This window comes from Mesoplodon bidens (genome assembly GCF_964165515.1).
Source record: "Mesoplodon bidens genome assembly, chromosome: 2".
NCBI lineage: Eukaryota > Metazoa > Chordata > Mammalia > Artiodactyla > Ziphiidae > Mesoplodon > Mesoplodon bidens.
In genome coordinates, this window is record NC_138177.1 from 49,440,047 (window position 1) to 49,441,153 (window position 1,107).

Genomic DNA, 1,107 nt, shown 5'->3' on the forward strand with positions numbered 1-1,107 from the left:
TGTGCGCTCCTGGGAACAAGACCCCATTGTGGGCACCTGCCACGTGCCTGACTGCGGCATCTGCCTGTGGCTGTGGATGCCGCAGTGGGAGCCTCTGCTGAGCAAGAGCAAATGCAGAAACAGCATTTCCCCAAATCCCCTTGGGCAGTATGGCACCCAGTAGGGCCCAGCCAGGTTTATTTGGCGAGAAGATCTGGGTTTGTTTTTCTCCAAGCCCCATGAGCGTGTGCTGCCCAGAGCCCTGGCCTGGTTCTCTTGATTATTCACTAGCGGCCTGGAGCTGCCCCTCGGAGGAGGGCTGTAGTGGGTAGCGGAGCAGCCTGGTCGGAGCAGTCTTGTTAATCGAGGTCCTCTTCTCTGAAAGGACGCTGAGGACAGGGCCCTGGGACATGCTGCCCCTGCCCCCCCTGCTCCCCCCGCCACCCCCGCCAGGCTCTAGTGGGCTCCCTTTGGCCCGGAGTTACAGCCCCACATCCTGCCTCTCTCTGCCAATACCTGCCCCTACTGGCTGGGAACCGAGGGCCAGTCTCAGACTCAGGAGTGGGGGAGGGGGTGTGGAGCGGCCCACAGTGTTTTGGCTCAGTTCCATTTGCCCTGGAGACTGGTCACTAGCATGTCCCCTAGTCTTGATAGGAGGGATGCTGTGGGCCTCAGCTCGCCACTCTCCATCCCCATGTGAACATTCGGTCCTGGCTCCTGACTCTGGGGAAGGTTCAAAATGCATGGTTTGGGGCTGGTGTTGAATCTCCATGTGGCTTTTGCAAAGACAGAACCTTTTATCTCCAAGCGGCCCAGGTGGGCCTGGCCAGGGCTCTGTCATTCTGGAGGGCACTGAAAACATAGTGCTTACTCAGGCGCAGTTTCCTGGGTGTGTGCCACCTGTGCTCAGAAGGACCCCACGCCTGGTTTAACGATCCAGTGTCACCGTCTTGGAACTCTTCATGATTTTTGGACAAGGGGTGGGGCATTTTCATTTTGGGCCCTGCCAATTATATCACTGCTCCTATTTTACTTTTTTGTTGTCTCTGTCTTCCCTTTTATCATCTTTTGAATTTTGAACTATGGGGATATCGGGAAAAAAAACTTTAAAAACTAAATACCACAAAA